The sequence below is a fragment of the Geospiza fortis genome, unplaced genomic scaffold (assembly GCF_000277835.1).
Source record: "Geospiza fortis unplaced genomic scaffold, GeoFor_1.0 scaffold68, whole genome shotgun sequence".
NCBI classification, from domain to species: Eukaryota; Metazoa; Chordata; class Aves; order Passeriformes; family Thraupidae; genus Geospiza; species Geospiza fortis.
The window spans coordinates 50,465-61,568 of NW_005054489.1; the positions used below are offsets into that span (position 1 = coordinate 50,465).

The 11,104-nt window shown below is 49.5% G+C and overlaps 1 protein-coding gene across 1 annotated transcript in view; it reads right to left on the reverse strand.

Annotated features, from left to right (window-relative positions):
• Positions 1 to 7,661: 7,661 nt before the first annotated feature.
• SNX19 (sorting nexin 19) overlaps positions 7,662 to 11,104 on the reverse strand; it is a 29,694-nt gene continuing 26,251 nt past the window's right edge. The window contains exon 12 of the mRNA XM_005428509.3: positions 7,662 to 8,465. The gene's annotated coding sequence lies outside the window, so the exon portion shown is untranslated. The remainder of the gene's footprint in view (positions 8,466 to 11,104) is intronic.

Here is an 11,104-nt window from a genome sequence, read left to right on the forward strand (position 1 = left end):
CTCCTCTCCTCTCCTCTCCTCTCCTCTCCCTGGGAATTTCCACCAGGGTGAGTTCTCATCGGAAAGTGCCAATACACTGAAATCAAAGCCCCGTGTGGGAATGCGCCAATTTCAGGGAATCTTTCATGGGAAACTTCTCCTCAAGCCCAGGCTGGAGCTTTCCCCTTGGGATGTGTGAGCAAGGGCTCTTCACGCCCCACATCTGTGTCACTTGACAGAGCTGGTGGTCTCTGGGGATGGGGACACCCTCACCCCTTCTATATTTTCTCCACCCCCAGGAGCACTTACCGTGAGGTTCATGGCTTGATTTTCCCCAAATCAATGCTGTAACTCCTGGGACACAGACCCAGGAGCCCTTATTGTGATGTTCATGGCTCCACGGGTTGATTTTACCCCAAATAAATGCTGTAACCTCTGGGACACAGACCCAGGAGCCCTTATTGCGATGTTCATGGCTCCACGGGTTGATTTTACCCCAAATAAATGCTGTAACCTCTGGGGGACAGACCCTTCACCCCAAGGGCTAGGCGTTATCTCAGGGTGGATGTGAAGCCACCCTCGCTGGCATTTCTCCTCTAGATCGCTGGTCCACCAGCTTTTCCTGAGAAAAACCCGGCAGAGCAGAGAAACCAGCCCTGGAGGAGGGCTGGGAATGCTCAGATTTGCTCAACGCTCAGCTTTGGGAGAAGCTGCCACGCCGGAGCCGGTCCTGCTCGGAGCTCGCGGGGCGCTCGGCTGGGAGAGGGTTCGGGGATGACCCCAAGCTCCCTCTCGTGGATCTGCAGCCGGCCCAGATGTTCCCTGCGGGCTGGACAGGGCTTGGAGCCACCCGGGGCAGTGCAAGGTGTCCCTGCCCATGGCACAGGACAATTGAATCTCAGAGGAGAGTGCACCTACCCGCTTAGTGATGCTTAAGTGAGCAAACTATTTCACTAGTACTGCAGAACATTTGCTTTTGATTGGTCTCCAGGAATAATTAAAGCACTTTGGGTATGTTTTAGACCACCCTCATGTTCTAGATCTGAGATAATCCTGGTGTCTGTCACATGATGGGAGAAGAGGAAAAGATACACCACACCTGACAAACAGTTCCAGTACTGTGAGTTCTCAGCTAATGGTGCTCTGTCACTTTGGCCCTCAAGTTTTATTGTGACTAGGCTGATGTTCTATCGTGTCATCACTATTTAGTGTTTTATTCTTCATAAAGTTCAGCGATATTCCATCACTGCCCATTCCCTAGCTTGGTTCTGCACTCTGCAGAAAAGTGTTTTAAGTCCACCACCATTTAAATATATTGAAGCTTCCCCTTCTTGTGGGAATGAGATGGGCTCCAAGGTGCTTTCCAACTTTCCAACAATTCTGTCATCCCACCATCCCTTGAATTGGAGGGTTGGCAGCAGGTGTGAGGGCAAACCAAGCTTTGCAGCTTGCCTGCTCCCCAGAACAAAACATTTTGGAGAAAGCCCTCCTGGGCATGGCAGGACACAGCATGGTCACCCCCAAGTCCACCCACAACACCCAGGATCCACACGGGGACAAGGTGCAAGCAAAGGCTTATCCTTGGGGTGGGCAAGGCTGGGCTGACAGCTCAGAGTGCCCCACGGATTTAGGAGCTCCCAGGTCCTGCTTCATTTGTTCCCCAAAAAATGGGAAGAGCTTGGGTCCCTCCTGAGGTGCCCAAAGGCAGGGGAGGTGTCTCCACGTGTCCCCGCAGTGCTGGGGCCTGCATCCCAGCTCTTAGAGGCAGCTTAGCTTACACTGACACGTTTTTTGGCAGTTTAAGGCTGTTTCAGGAGGATGCTCCCTGCAAACACACTGCTGCAATGCTGCCAGTGCCTGCCAGGCTTCCACACCTGCAGGATCAGAGCTGGCACTTCAATGGGATTTGGGACGGTGCTGGAGGGGATGATGAGTGCATGAAGCTGTTCCTTCTCTTTCCCATGTGATTTCTTCCCCTACTGCAACCGTTTTCTAATTTTGCCTCGTGATGAAATTGGGTCCTTCTGAAGTTTTGCCCCAGAAGGACCCGGAGGGCTCAGAGATTGCAAAACCTCCCGGTGCCACCTTATCTGCCGGTGCTTGTGCTGCACTCCAGGCCAAACACAGCTGCTGCCAGGCACCAGAGATGAACTGGCTCTCAAGGACAATACCAGCCTAAGGAGCTTTTGGAAGGGTATTAGGAGCTTTAGATGCAGCTTTAGTTCCGTGTTTGCCGCCCCAGGCAAGGACTGCAAGTGCTGCTCTCACACCCGGATGTTTCAGGGTCCCTGCTGTGTGCTCCTCTCCCTCAGCCACATCATTTTCCTCTCAGCCACAGCAAAGAAATGCAGATTTTGCATAAATCCATGGAAGCATCACAGCTGGAAGAGACCTGCTAGATCATAGAGTCCAGCCACCAACCCAGCAGCATCCTAATCACCCCATAACCACGTCCCCAGGTGCCACCTGCAGGCACCACCACCTTCCTGGGCAACGTGTTCCAATGCCTAACTGATTTTTCAGCCAAACTTTTTTCAGATATCTGAACCTCCCCTGATGCAACTTTGGGCTGTTTCCTCTTGAGACATGGCAGAAGAGCCTGACCCCCACCTCACCACAGCCTCCTGTCATTGTAGGGAGAAATGAGGTGTCCCCTGAGCCTCCGCTTCTCCAGACTGAGCAAACCCAGTTTCCTCAGCTCCTGCAGAGATTTCAGCCCTGTTCCCCTCCTTCCCTCCATTCAATCTGACTTTTTCATTCCTAATCATTGTGCTGTGGAGCTGTGGAGCTGTGGAACTTCCTGCATGCTCTGCCTCCCTGGCCTGTGCTCCTCTGCAGCTCCATGGAGACACTTTTCCAAGGCTGCCAGGACCTTTCCACCCTGGAGTTCAGCCTTACCCTGTCCCTTGCCACGTGCACTGAATCTCCCAGGGAATATCCTGCCTGATGGCGTGCCAGCCTTGTTGTTGTCCACTATGGATGAGATAATGTCTCTCAGATCTGGATCCCTGACACAAGGGCATCCAACCCCCTTCCTCTAGTGGCTGCATTCCAGTTTCAGGACAGAAATGACCAGGAGAAATATGAGAAGTTAGTGACATTCTTGGCTTGGGAATCGTCAGCCTGGCGTGGAAAGGAATGAGATAAAAAGAGATCAGTGTTATTTTCAAGGCCTTGTTTTGTGATGCACTTTGGCACTCACCATTCCAAAGAGGCTTTTGGGCTCCAGGTGAACCCTGCTGAGGAGGGTGGAACAGGTTATTTTTGTTGATGGAGCACACTGGGACAAGAACAGCCTTTAAAAAAGAATGGTGGGGCATTGTGGCTGTTTGTTCCCTGCACGCTGATTTTCCTTGAGACAGAAGAGCCAAGGCAGGGACAGGAATGCATCCTGCTTTTCCAGGCAGGTGCTGGCAGGAATATTGCCAGGAAACATTGCCTCTCAGGATAGGGGATTTTCAGATGGTGCCCATGAATCTGGGATAAACCTCTCAGAACATGCAGGGATGTGTTCAGAAGTGTGTTGAGGGTGACAGCCAGAAAAGCAATTTATAGAATTCACTTGCCGGGATGAAAGGAAAAGCTTAATGGTCTTGATGGAGCACTGGAGCCCAGAGCAGCCCTGATACAACGAAGATAGAGATGAAGTGCAGTGCTGGGAACCACTGAGCAGCCATGCCAGGAAAGCCCCAGTGTCTTCATTGTGACCGTGTTCACAGGGGTCCGAGGATGAGGGAAGAGACGAGGATCTGACTCCATGTTTCAGAAGGCTTGATTTATTATTTTATGATATATATTATATTAAAACTATACTAAAAGAATAGAAGAAAGGATTTCATCAGAAGGCTAGCTGAGAATAGAAAAAGAAAGAATGATAACAAAGGCTTGTGGCTTGGACAGAGAGTCCGAGCCAACTGGGCTGCGATTGGCCATTAATTAGAAACAACCAACATGAGCCCAATCACAGATGCACCTGTTGCATTCCACAGCAGCAGATAACCATTGTTTCCATTTTGTTCCTGAGGCCTCTCAGCTTCTCAGAAGGAAAAATCCTATGGAAAGGATTTTTCATAAAACATGTCTATGACACTTCATCTCTTTGCGACAACAGGAGTGACGAGAAGCAATCTCCATCCTCTCAGAGCTGAGTGTTCCAACAATGACTTCCTCTCTTGGCTGCACCCAGAGGGGCAGGGGAGGTGATCTGGGTGAGAAATCAGTGTGCAGTTTGGTGCTGGTGTTTGCAGCACGTGCATGCTAGTGATGAGGGAGGAATCCAAGACTTTTTGTTGGCCTAATCAGATAAAAATGATGCTGAAATCCCCACTGGTGCAGGAACACGCTCCTGTCACACAGATGAATTCCTCCAGTGGCCCTAACTGTACAGGAGGCAGATAAGCACCAGAGCATCTGCTGAGGAGAGGAGATTACCCAGAGCTAATGCTCTAGAGGTGGCTGCAAACACAAGCAGCAAGCTGGAGAATACTTTACAGGCAGGGCATTCAGCAGCATTTCTGCAGTAAACAAGACACAGGAGCTCTTGGCCGTGGGAGCGAGGGGGGCTCAGCTCTGTTTGCTGTGCCAGGACTTGTGTCCTGCACCCTGTGCCAGCCAGCTCAGAGAGGATGAGCCCCTGACCTGACGTCACCCCAGCTCAGCTCCCGTGGTTCTATCACCCCATCCTGTGCTGTGCGAGTGCCTGAGACACCCAGGAACGGCATCCCTTATCACAGAACCCCAGGATGGTTTGAGTTGGAGGGGACATAAAAGATCTCTTTCCAAAATCCCTGCCATGGGCAGGGACACCTTCCACCAGCCCAGGTAAGTGGAATTTTAGTCCTTCCAGTGAAGCCCAGTGGGTTTCTCCAAGGGCTCATGGCTGCCCTCGGGGCGCTGTGCATGTCTCAGCCTCACAGCAATCAAGTGAAGCTATTAAATATCAATCACTTCCCATGAAGTTGATGTTTTTAATCCCCACGCTGCCTTCTCTTTTCACACACTGCTGACTGGGGCCTCTCCCCACTGTGAGGGCTTTTCCCCCCTTGCCTCATTTCTCCCTCCCACTCGCAGCCAGGAATTAAAAGACATAATAAAGAGCCCTTGAAGCGGATGGGGGGGTGGGAGTGGGGCATAAAAAAAAAAAGCAGGTTCCTTGTTGGAGGCAGGGATTCATCTGCCTCTCCCTGTGGAGATGAAGAGGCCCTTTCACCCCAGCAACCAGAAGGTTGAAGCTGGATATGTGCTCAGCAGCAGGGCTGGGGCTGGGAGCTGCCAGCCTGGGGTGTGACGGCGGTGACATTTCTACCTCAGATTAGAGGGCACGGTGCAAAAACCCATTACAGTTGCTGGGGAGACTGAACCTTCATCAGGCTGCACGCTTGGGAGAGAGCTGGGGTAGCCATGGAACGGGGCCCAGCGTGGCTCCCAGCCCTGTGTGCAGATGCAGGGATGTTGGGAAGGATGAAAGTTGGACAAGAAAGTCTCACGGATATGTGTGCCTAGCAGAAAGATTTTTAAATGTAGAGTCTGATGAAGAAATATAGTTAGAAACAAGGTTTGGTATAGAAAAAAAGAATTGCTGAGCCAGTCTTACTGGATAACCAAGAAAGCAAAAAGTATGTTAGTTAGAAGAAGTTTTTATGACTTAGAGCAAAAGATGAACCCACCTCAAACAAGAAGATGTTTTTACCAAGCACAGGCAAACCAGTGAGCAAATGTAGCAAGTAGAAAAAAGTCTCAGAATTTTCCACTGAAAAACAGCTTCTAGCTTAAACTGTGATGTACAAACTTTTAGTGATTGGAGAACAGTAACATGAATATGGTAATTATAGCAGTTATGATAGGCTATAGGTAAAAGTTAAGGTATAGATTGGTTCTACTGTATTGGGATGCTCAACAAAGAAAAGCATGTCATGCATTGTAACCAAAAGAAAAGTATTTAGTGCAATGTAACCAAAAGAAAAGTATATAATGCATTATAACCAAAATTAAAGTATATAATGCATTGTAACCAAAATTAAAGTATATAATGCATTGTAACCAAAGGAAAAGTATATAATGCAATGTAACCAAAACCAAAGGGTCTCCAGGCCTGCCTGCAGCTGGAGCTGACAGCTGTAGGCACAGTTCTGTCACCCACCACCCTGGACTGCTGTGACATCTTAAATAAAATAAACTGCATTTCAGAGAGCTGCCTGGAGTCCCCCATCTCTCATTTAAGCCCTTTCAGAGGGAGGTTGATCAGAGCTGCCCAGCCCACCGTGCCCACCACGCTGCCCAGGTGGGAGCCCAGCGCCTCCAATATCCCCACCCGGTGCCCCTGCTTTGTTCTCTGCTGCTGCCTGGCGATTTTCATTACAAATATCCTCTTATTATGTGCTCACCGAGGGACAGGGAGGCGGGAGAGGGCCCACACAAAGAGAAAGAAAAGGCTGCTTGCTGGAAAAGCAGTAATTACAGGGCTGGGGGCTCCTGGAGGAGGATTCAGACGGATTCGACATGGCAGAGGTTCACACGTCCGGGGCCTCCAGGGGCAAGCTCCTGGTTTGATTTCATTATCAGCAGGCTGGGCTGCAGGGAGGCTTCTGCCCTGAAATGAGTTCCCAAAAAGGGAAAGCTGCATTTCTTTTATTAGTGCCTTTGAAAGCAGTTTTGCTGCTGCCCCTAGAAGCCTCTGCACTTGCTGAGCCACGGGATGGGAGAGCACAAGTGCCACGAGTTGGCCTGACAGCACCAGTCAGGATGGGAAAATGTCACATATTATAAAATAAGGGCCTTGTTACCCTTGTAAAATCATGGCTCAGGCCTGCTACTTCAGCTGAGTAGAAGAGGACTGTGGGAAAGTGACTCAGCTGCATTAGGTAGAAAAACAAGTTATATACACGCTGTGGTGTGTGGTGGTTGTTGAATTATGTTTGTTATGATTTAAAACTTTGTAACTGATAATGGGCTGAGTAAAAAAAAACTGGTTGTTGCAATACAGCATCTCTCCTTTGCACCTGCCTGGGGACTCTGTGTCACTACAGACCCTCACCCACTTCTGAGAACTTCTGACAGGATCCCAGAGTGGCTTGGGTTGGAAGGCACCTCAAAAGCCATCCAGCTCCAGCCCCTGCCATGGGCAGGATGGGCAGGGACACCTTCCACTACCCCAGGCCGCTCCAAGCTGTCCAGCCTGGCCTTGAACTTCCAGGGATGGGAATCCACATCTCTCTGGTCTGTTATTTATATGTGGTCACCATCTATTTTAGCAAAAGCTGGGGGACTCAACCCTTCAAACATCTCCTAACCCCAGACACGTGGAGACTCTGCTCTCTCAGATAAATCAAATCTTTGTCCTTTTATGTTGTAGTTGTGACAGTCACAACACAAAGCAACACACTCCATTTTCAGAAGGCTTCAAACCTGTTTTTATTCTAGCATGGATGCTTTTTCTACATTCTTACAAAACTCTTCAGTTTACACTTTACTCGTGGTCATGAGAGAGAAGCAAAGTGCTCATTGGAACAGGCAGTGTCACCCTGGTTTTTTAAGATTTTCTAAGCCTTCTGATGTTGACATTCTTGTAGTGAACTTTATCACACACTTTCTGTAAATATCCCATTGTTTTGCATTCCTTTATGGAGGAGGAGAAAGTAGATGGACTGTTGGTTTGTCCAGTGTCATTGGAGAGGTGTCACTGTCACCCTCCAATCCACTGTCACTTTTGGAAAACTATAAATGTTGGAGTCAGAAAATAAACTGTCTCTTTTTTCCTTCACCTTGAGAATGATGGTGTGCACTTGTGTTCTTTCGTGTCCAACAGTGACACAGGCAGTTGCAGATTTCTCTTATTTATCTTTCTTTCTTTCTTGGTTTCTATGTCAATGACTGTGGTAGGAAATTCTTTCAGGGGTAAACATGGATCTTCTTATCAAACTTCTCTCTGGCTCACAGAAGTCACTGTAAAATCTCTTTCACACTTTTACAATGGAGGTAAAACAGCATCCAGGTGTAAATAGATGCAGGTGAAGTCTCCCAGAAGCAAACTTGACCTTTATGTGCTCACCTGTCACAGGCATGGTGTGACTTTGCCCAGTTCAGGCTGGGTGGGGCAGCTCAGCACCCAGAGCATGGCAGTGTTGGGGTGTTTGCACAGCTCTGGGTCAGGTAAAAACCACATTTTTATATAACCACTTATAACCATATAAAAGGCAAGTTACCTGGGTGAAACGATGGCTCAGATTAACCAGGCCAAGTCCATGCAGGAGCTCTGAGAGAACCCAAGCTGTCCTCTCAGAAAGTGTGTTAGATACCTCTCCCCTTCCCCAACACCTCCTCATATACTGGACACAAACCTGAGAGGGGGCCTGCCTGGGGCCACTCTGCACCATTTCTCTTGGAAATTCATCTCAGGAGCAGATTTTCACTTTGCTTGGTGCTTTGCCAGCAGCTCTGGGACACCTGTAGGACACTTGGCAGGGCAGGGCTGATGATGAGACAGAAACCTCAAGGGAAGATGTTTCTGCCATTAGAACACACACTTTTAGGCAAGTTGCCTTGATCCTTTGTGGTTTTATGATGTGCACAGGACAAGGACCAGCACATCAATCCACTCTGCAGTCCCAGAGGTGAGCACAGTCATTTGTTTGATGACAAACAGTAGAGAGCTGCTGCCATGGACAGAGCCCCCAGGAAGTCACTTCATTCCCTGTAAGCTCACAAACAGCATCTACCTCTGTACCTGTGGGTGTCTGAGTCCATTATTCTTGGAACAAATGCAAACTGAACTCTGGGTTTTGGGTAACCCCAATCTCCTACTAAAAAAAAAAAAAACAAAAAACAATCCCAGAATGGTTTGGATTGGAAGGGACATGAAAGCTCAGCTTGTTCCTACCAGGGCAGGGACACCTTCCACTGTCCCAGGGTGCTCCAGCCTGGCCCTGGGCACTGCCAGGGATCCAGGGGCAGCCACAGCTGCTCTGGGCACCCTGTGCCAGGGCCTCAGCACCCTCACAGGGAGGAATTTCTTCCCAATATTTAATCTAATTCTATCCTTCAGCTTAAGGAAGGATAATCATTCCCCCTTCTCCTGTCCCTGCATGTCCTTGTGGATGGGCACATCCTTTTTCAGCCTTCTCAGAAGCTCCCTTAGGTGCTGGAAGGTGAGCTCTGGAAATGAGTCCCAGGTTAATGCTCTGGCTCCTCATAAAGCCAGGCTGACTCCCCAACTCAAACCCCGGCCCAGCATTTGCTTTCCAAACACGCTGAATGTTGCTTTGCTTCTCTCTCTTAATTCCCATCATCTTTTCTTTCTCTCTTTATTTACTTCTTAATTTCCATGGCTCTTAATTTCCTGCACCCTGAGCCCTGCTGAGCCTCCATGGGGTTGCCCTGCACAGCCTTTCCCTGCTCAGGGAAAGGTCAGCCAGGGAGGTTGGTGTGAGGAGAAGAAAGGCAGCAGCAGACAGACAGACAGACACAGAGCTCTCATCAGGGTCTGGCTGTGAGCTCTCTGAGAAAATGTCAGCTTGGGGAGGCTGGAGCAGCTTTAATCTGCAGTACAAGGGGATTAAGAGACTCCTTCTCCCAGGACAAAAGGGAACAGAGGGAGCGGAAGGAGCAGGACAAGGGGAGAATGAAGCCTGCAAGGGAGGAAGGGGAAAGTTAAAGAGCTCAACTCTAAAGAGCATCGGGGCTTAAAGAGGGTAAGAAATGTGAAGTGGCCTGCACAGAAAAGGGGCTCTGGCCAATGGCTTGGCTTTGCTTTTTCACACTAAGCACACACACACTTCAGGCTGCTCCAGGCCAGGCAAGTTGTTATGTTTGGCTTTGTTGATTTTCAGGGGCAAAGGAGTAGGAGGGGGAAGCAGGAGGTTAATGAGGCTCTGCCAGATGGGACACTCCAGAGGAGCAGTGGGCACTCTGTGTTTTAAACAGTGCTTCAGGGGCTTTGATCCTCACCCCTGCTGTCCCTCCACCCCTCCTTGTCCTCGAGGGCCGGGGTGGAGTGCAGGGGCCTGGGAACAGGAAGGAAGTAGGTGGAATTACGGGATGCTGTCCTCAAGTACTGCTTGAGCAGCCCTTTCACCCTTCAGCAAGGCTGGGAGAGGGAGAGGGGGATTGAAAGGGTAAGAGAAGAAGGGGACTTTAAATACTTTTCAAAAAACAAATCAATGCATTAGTTGCAGGAGATGTAAAGGCCAAGGAGCCACCAGCACAGACAAGGAGCTGTGCTCAGCAGGGAAAGCAGGCACTCCAAACCATGGGGGCTCTCAGGCTGGATCTCAAACCAACACAGGGCTGCTCTGCCTGATCAGCAAGGTTTGGACATGGCAAATGTTCTTGAAGGCAAGAGGACTTTCCCCCATCAAGGACATATTTTAGTCTCCCAAAATGTTTGAAGAAAAGACAGGAGAGGAAGGTAAGACACCCATGAGTTCTGAGTTTCTCCCACAAACACACTCACCAGCCTGGCAGGGGAGAAAAGCAGGTTTCCAGCCGGCACTGAGTTAACCAGGGCTGTAACAAGTTCTCTCACTTTCCATGTCACCCACCTTCCCAGCTCCACAGCCTTACAACAGGAGAGATGCTCCAGGAGAACACCAGGCACGGGCAAATCAATGTCTAAAGCAGCTTTTCCCTGTTTTAGCACAATGCTGGGGCCTGGCTGGTGCACAAATTCTACTGAGAAGGGGGAAAAAAACCAACTTTGTAACATAATAAGCAAGTTCCAGACAGGAATTAAAGAGTGCAGCATATCCAGCAGAGACAGGGGCTGCAGTGGCATTAAGGTAGGAAGAATATAATTACCTGACCTGGACTGTGGCCAGGGTAATGGGATTCATTTACTTCAACAAAGCCAGAAGAGCCAAAACCTGGATTTCCCATTGAAACCCAGCAGATGGCAAATCACAGCACCCTGATTGCATTCCTCAACTCTTGGCTGGACAGAACAGTGCTCCTGATAAGGGTGAAAAATTAACACAGACCTCACGTGGCCACGATGGGAGAGCTCACCTCAGCTTCATTTGGGAAGCCTGGTGACACCCCAGTGCCATTCCTGGTCCCATCCCAGTGCCATTTTTGGTACCATCCCAGTGGCATTTTTGGTACCATCCCAGTGGCATTTTTGGTACCATCCCAG